Here is a 6,786-nt window from a genome sequence, read left to right as displayed (position 1 = left end):
ATTTGAATCTCATTTCTTGGTTTGTAAAAAATATTACTTCATCATAGTGATTTTTTTTAATGTTACTGTATGTGTAACTGTAATAGTTTGCCTCTATATCTGGCTATTTTTTGTATATAATTAACTGATATTTATACAGTTGTGCAGTAGTTTTGGCACAACATTTGTCTTTAAACAGTTTGACATTAAATATTGGAATTCAGTATTTACAATCTAAATTGTGTGCATTCATTATGCTTTTGTTACATTTATTTGAATTCCAAGAGTTCAGATGGTGGAGAATGGCATAAAGAAGTGATTAAGTTTATACCTTTGATATACTATATATACACTGTAAATGTTAGAAACACTTTAGTACATGTAATTATCTTTAAACAAAATACTGCAAAACTACTCCTGCTTTGAAAAAAAAAAGTTTCTCTTTCAAATGTATTTATGCATGAGTCAAATAATCAAAAAAACTAATTTGTGTCATTGATCGTGTTAACTCGTTTTTGGATGGTAAACACACACGGGAGTCTTTTTTTTTAAATGTGAGTTTTATTATTTAATTAGAAGGAATACATATTTAACAGGCCAAATATTAAAGGGTCACTCCACCCATTTGCATTAAGATTTCCATTGTTAGAAATCCAGTCATACTATTGAATGGTCATGCAACACTCTTTCATTTTCCCCTGAGATGAGAGAAATCCTCTATTTACCTTTTTCACTTCCTCCTACAATGATGCAAAAATCGTCATTTTACGTCATTGTAGGAGGAAGTGTAAAAGGGGGGGATTTCTGTGAAGACTACAAGCACTAGTTCCCACCCTTTCAAACCCGCCCATAGGGGGTTGGACCTAATGCGCTAACAGACCTATCAGATCAGTGCCAGTGCGTTTGATTTCACCGGGAGAAAAAAATATGGACAAAGGTACTGAATACACAGGCGGATGCATTATGGAGGATCTGGATTTTGACGAAGTTATGGTAGAAACGGATGTTCGTGGCTACCTTTATGAGCCACAGTATAGCGACGAGCAGCTGAGGGCTATGGAGGAACCGGAGGCGGCTGAAGCTGCTGCCACCACAGCCGATGCAGACGACCTGCCTGCCGCGGACGAGGAGCCCGCAATGGCTCGAGCTGCGGCACATTGGTGGTGCCTGTGCTGTCACTGTGCGCCAATGGACACAGAACAAGAGTCTGTCTGCTGCCGAGAATTCCAGCGGTGCTACGGAATCGGAGGATGACACGGAGGTGTGTGTTGTTGCTCACACGAGTTTTGCACCCCATGTGGATAGCGGCGTCCTGGAGACCTACTTTAGAATACCTACGGTCAACCTGGCAACGTCAGCCAAAGCCTACAGGGTCAAATGGTCGTCTTTCTGTAAAGTAAGTTTATTTTCATTTTGTTTACACGCTAACGTGGCAGGTTCATTGCACAAATATCTTGCAGTTAAGCTAGCTACTGTAGTGGGAGTGGTCTGCGGAGCTGAGCATTGCAATGTACTATGGGAATTGTTGTCTACAATCCACAAGCACTAAAAAGTCATTTTCTGCCTTTTATCGGCCAAGAAGGTCCCAAATTAGAAATTTATGATACTATTCTACTACATATATGACCCACTTTCAATACATATTCATGTCTCCACCGGTGGAATGACCCTTTAAATCTATCCCTGCAGCCGGAACCAGAAGAGATCTGTCATAATTTACCATAAATGGGAAAGTAGGTGTGACGCATCTGTTCAGCTGGGTTGTCATTGGCTGTGACTTTATCGCAGAACTTGCTGTGATTGGACTATCTTTTAACCCATATAAAACGGCGCTTCATGTTACAAAGTATGTTTTGGTGTTATTATCACGTTAGTTATACAATAAGTTAACTATAAAATGTCTCTATGTTGTGAGAAATTACTCCTTTATTGAGATTCCAACCCTAACCCTTAGCATTTCTGCACATCTCAATGAACTACAGCACTACGTTTCCTGTTCCATTGATAGAATGACAGAGATATGTGGGTAATGTAGTTTAAAACGTTTAGCAATGAAACAATACATTTTAAATAAATAATATATTTAATGGACAACTGAATATCTAAATGTTCATTGTGCAAACCTTTATGACATAAACTGCCTTTATGACAGACTGAAATGTGATATTTTACTGTGAGCACTTTTAAAAAACCTTCATGCCAGCTTTCCATATATGTCTGAAAACTGTGCCCAACATTATTTAGTAAACATAGCATAAGCATTTGTCCTGCCGATTTTGTCTTTGATACACTAACCAGACTTTAAGTTACACCCATTTGAAATGTGTATTTGTTTGCTCACCGGGGGCCGTTGCTGGGCCCCTGAGGGTGGAAGGGCAGTGCAATCTACACACATCTATTCTCCTCATCATGGACAACAAACTTTGTTTAGTCACAATTTAAATACCAGACTATTTTATCTTTTCCCCGCTTTTCTATTCTAACATCATGCTTATATTAGGTTTTGATGGGTATTGTGAGACCATCTGATATGGAAATATTTTAAAGAAATGCTGTAATATATAACAATAATAACAATTAATATGTATTTACTTTTTTTGTATGAACACCAACAAATATAATGGATGAACCTACAACAACTTGTCATTATCCAATTTCCAGTGTTGGCAGTAAACAAAAATCAATTTATATATTTACACTTTACTATTACACAAGGATAATGCACTATTTAGTAAAACAACAAAGAAACAGTGCCAACATTTCTATTTCACCCCCTCTGATTGCTTCTTATATGCCTGACATCAGTAATATCTATGCTTTCATACTAAATGCAGTAGATGTACTAAAATGATCAACATGGATCATCTTCAATTATGATTGAAGTGTTTGTAGTAATATAACCCACTGCAGCCTCTTGGTATTCGCATACCTTCCCTTTATTTCACTGAAAACTGGCATACTTCTCACCACATGCAAGTATGTGCAACTTTTACTGCATTGTTGTCCCAAATGTCATTAACTAGATCAAAACTGTTTATGTCCTGTTTATTTTTAAATTATGAACTAAACTCATAAGAAATTAAAATTCCTCAAATAAAATATTACATTTACTGTACCAAACACCACTTTCAATACACAATATTCACCATATTTTATTACACAATACTTTATTGGAGGACACAGCATAAAGTTAATAAGCATAAAGACAAATGTGATTCAAGATAAATAAAAATGGGTCTTCAAAATACATTAACATCACATTAATCCATTCACAGCTGCTGAAGCCACACAAATGAGTGCCAGAGAATCATATTCAGTCACCTATGATACAGAAAACAGATTTGATATTGTGTTGGAAAATAATGATTCATTATCACAGCTAAACTTCTTGCTCTTCTCTGTACGTCTCTATCGTGGCTCATGTTCTTCTTCCTCATCTAAACAGTTTGTTCAGTTGCACCCTACAGTACAACTGATGAACAGAGGATGTGATCACTGATGTGGTGCAGCTTTTTCTAAACCAGAGGAAGAAGTCTCAACATCTCATCGTCAGGCGTTCTCCAGTCCTGGTCTGAAAGTAAAACAAACAATTCAAATTAAGTAGTTTAATGGACAGTCAGGTCAGCTTCTGTTGTGTGTTATTTAAAGCAGTGACGGGCTACTCTGCCCCTCAGCGTCCACTGTCCTGTAGATTTAGCTCCAACCGCAAACCCTCCTGCCTATGTCTACAAGTAAACCTGAAGACTTTGGTTAAAATGTTCAGATGTGCTCAATTAGGGTACATTATATTATACACATTGAAGTATATATAAAAATGCAGCACATACAGCTGAAACTCGGAAAATTTGAATATCGTGGAAAAGTTTTTTTTAGCAAAAGTTTTTTTTATCGTGCAAAAATGTATTTCAGTAATTCAACTTAAAAGGTGAAGCTAATATATTATACAGACTAATTACATGTAAAGTGAGATATTTCAAGCCTTTATTTGTTACAATTTGGATGATAATGGCTTACAGCTATGAAAACCCCAAAATTAGAATATTGTGAAAAGGTTTTCATAGCTGTAAGCCATAATCATCAAAATTATAACAAATAAAGGCTTGAAATATCTCACTTTGCATGTCATGAATGAGTCTATATAATATATTAGTTTCACCTTTTAAGTTGAATTTTCTGAAATAAATGAACTTTTGCACGATATTCTAATTTTTCGAGTTTCACCTGTAATATAAGTTAAGTACTGAAAAAAAAAACTGTTTTACCCATATCAACAGCAACCTGTTTTAAAAGATATTTTAGAAAGGCATGGTCTCTTTGAGCCTTTGCCAGTGATGCTTGATTTCTTTCAAGACAACGTACTCTTCTGTCACTTGTTTCAAGAGCTTTACTTGGTCAATAACCAAGTGATAACCTGTACAACGTAAAATTGTCAACATCAAATGATGTACTAGCCTACATATTACAGCATAGTTTCAATACAAGACATACCAATGGCCACGCGCACCTTTCTGTCTTTGGGCACCGGATGTTCCTTCCTCACCGAAACAAAGGATTCATTCGATTAGCTTGCGTTGATATAAGGACTGGTCTTCCTTCTCTGCTGTAAAACAAAAAAAGTCTCTACTTACTCTATGTGCAATTACTATTGTTCTTAAAACATAGAAATGAAGACAGTTATAAATAAGTTATTTTACCATACAATTCAGGAGAGAGCATTTGATGATTAAATACTGATTGAAATTTGTAGGATCTTTACCTGGGAAGGGCTGATCACGGCAAGATTCACTGAGGCTCACTAGTAGCTCTTGTGAGGGTCGGCTCTTAAAAGAGCTGTTGAGTTTGATGTTGTAGAGATCTTAAAAAAAGGACTAAGTAATCCTGCAAGACAGAAAGGAAGGTAATTTTATTACATTACAAGCAAGTAGAAAGTTTATAAATAACAGTAGGATTTATTTCTGTATAGTGTTGCATAATTAAATGTTAAATGCATTTATGTAATACGTTTGCTGATATGTGGGCATGATTAAAAGTACGTCATTAATAGCAAGCAAAAATAACACGATTTACATGCAAATGGGACAGTTATCAGCAGTGTAACTGATCTGATCATGACAAAATAATCGAGTATCTGATGTCGTGTGACAAGTCAGATTAGCTTTTCCACTCTTGCAAACAGACAGAGGTAGGTCATGAGGTTTGGAGAGACATCATGTATCATTGGAACATGAACAGACAGGGTCCAATTTGTAATAATTTTAAATAATACAATGTAATTAATATAAACTTTCTGACAGTGTGTGGGGCATCCGCAACTGATTTGCAAATATCGCGATAAATATGTACAGGAATTGAGGCAGTAGCCAATGACAGCACTAGGAGTAAAAGCTGCAGGATTATGTACGAGTATACAAATATGTACCTTACAATTTTTGGATTTTAAATTATTAGGCATTAAAAGCATGGTAAGTGTTGTGGTTACTATGCATATACAACAAATATTTCTATAAAACTACCAATACTGAGGTAAAAGCATGGTAAGTTTTGTGGTTACTGTGCATTTACAACAAATGACACATTGAAACTGCAAATACTGTGGTAAAAGCATGGTAAATGTTGTGGTTACTATGCATTTACAACACATATTACTTTAAAACTACCAATACTGAGGTTAAAGCATGGTAAGTTTTGTGGTTACTGTGCATTTACAACAAATGACACATTAAAACTGCAAATACTGTGGTAAAAGCATGGTAAGTGTTGTGCTTACTGTGCATTTACGACAAATGACACATTAAAACGGCAAATACTGTGGTAAAAGCATGGTAAGTGTTGTGCTTACTGCGCTTCTACTACAAACACCACTTTGGAACTAATTACTACTTTGAACCTGATATGAATATATATTTCATATATATGATTAACTGATTGAAGGTCTAGGCCTAAGCTATAGCACGTCACGTGACAGACAGTGTTTAATCACGTTAGTTTAGTAATGTGTTTAGAATTAGAAATCAATGAAACGCAAAGCCTCCGTGGAGATGACAGATATAATGCAGTGACTGAACATGAGAGAGCTAATCTGATTAATATCGACAAACAGAAAAGACATTATAGCAAACATTATAGGCCTACATGGATTTCTCGGCGACGTCATCACTGCTTGCGCACGCAGCCAGGGGGCAAAAGACCCGCGGTCTTCGTACCGGAGTAAAGGGTTTCTGTTGGCAGATACATTTTGATAGACGTACCCTGCCATACATTTGCAGTTAGCCGTTAGGATGTAACCAAGGCCCGTATGGACATACACCCAGGCATCATAAGGCTTGGCTTTAATGACTTGCCTTTGACTAGGGAGCACATCTGACCTCAACACGCAAAAAGCCGGTGCAGCATCAAAGTATTTGACGAGCTGCACATGACCACTTAGCACGTAGTTGTATGCATCAAGGGATTTGTACGCTCTAATCATTTCTCTTGTATACACACTTGGTGTCTGAATTAGACAAATATATATATATATATATATATATATATATATATATATCAGGCCATACAATTGCTGGCCACTTCTTGTCATCCACAATCCAAAGATTGTCAGGTATTGCGTAGGGATCCGGCAAGATCTCACCATTGCTGAGAGTAAGTTTTTTAATATAATCGCCACGGTCGGAGGTAGGCTACTACTTCCTACATAATCCATCGTCAAATCTTTGCTTTACAGTAAAGTAACGTTATATGTGTGCAGTCATGATATGTTGCAGGTCGTAAAGTAACTTAAACAAGGTTAACTTATATAAAAGCAAATTC

General features: G+C 36.4%; 1 long non-coding RNA gene across 1 annotated transcript; it reads right to left on the bottom strand.

The window, feature by feature from the left end:
* Positions 1-3,458: 3,458 nt before the first annotated feature.
* On the bottom strand, positions 3,459-4,878 carry LOC143731232 (uncharacterized). Its single transcript, XR_013200719.1, has 3 exons — positions 4,736-4,878; positions 4,468-4,579; positions 3,459-3,550 (listed from the first exon to the last, which is right to left on the bottom strand). It is a non-coding gene; the product is annotated as an uncharacterized LOC143731232 (long non-coding RNA).
* Between the last annotated feature and the right edge of the window lie 1,908 nt (positions 4,879-6,786).

This window comes from Siphateles boraxobius, unplaced genomic scaffold (genome assembly GCF_051911475.1).
Source record: "Siphateles boraxobius isolate OS27281-9 unplaced genomic scaffold, OSU_SipBor_1 86, whole genome shotgun sequence".
NCBI classification, from domain to species: Eukaryota; Metazoa; Chordata; class Actinopteri; order Cypriniformes; family Leuciscidae; genus Siphateles; species Siphateles boraxobius.
The sequence above is the reverse complement of the archived record's forward strand: the minus strand, read 5'-3'. Positions and strand labels throughout refer to the sequence as shown.